This window comes from Pseudophryne corroboree, chromosome 8, assembly GCF_028390025.1.
Source record: "Pseudophryne corroboree isolate aPseCor3 chromosome 8, aPseCor3.hap2, whole genome shotgun sequence".
NCBI classification, from domain to species: Eukaryota; Metazoa; Chordata; class Amphibia; order Anura; family Myobatrachidae; genus Pseudophryne; species Pseudophryne corroboree.
In genome coordinates, this window is record NC_086451.1 from 67,909,255 (window position 1) to 67,909,904 (window position 650).

Genomic DNA, 650 nt, shown 5'->3' on the forward strand with positions numbered 1-650 from the left:
GGCCTTCTTGGCCTCACACCATGCAACATATTTTCGCCAAATGCGGTGATAATGTTGTGCGGTCACCTCCTTCCTGGCTCTGACCAGGGTAGGGATGACCTCTTCCGGAATGCCTTTTTCCCTTAGGATCCGGCGTTCAACCGCCATGCCGTCAAACGCAGCCGCGGTAAGTCTTGGAACAGACATGATCCTTGCTGAAGCAAGTCCCTTCTTAGTATCTCTTGAAGTTCCGGGTACCACGTCCTTCTTGGCCAATCCGGAGCCACGAGTATAGTTCTTACTCCTCTCCGTCTTATAATTCTCAGTACCTTGGGTATGAGAGGCAGAGGAGGGAACACATACACCGACTGGTACACCCACGGTGTTACCAGAGCGTCCCAGCTATTGCCTGAGGTTCTCTTGACCTGGCGCAATAGCTGTCCAGTTTTTTTGTTCAGACGGGACGCCATCATGTCCACCTTTGGTCTTTCCCAACGGTTCACAATCATGTGGAAAACTTCCAGATGAAGTCCCCACTCTCCCGGGTGGAGGTCGTGCCTGCTGAGGAAGTCTGCTTCCCAGTTGTCCACTCCCGGAATGAACACCGCTGACAGTGTTATCACATGATTTTTCGCCCCGCGAAGAATCCTTGCTGCCATTTCCCTCCTGCT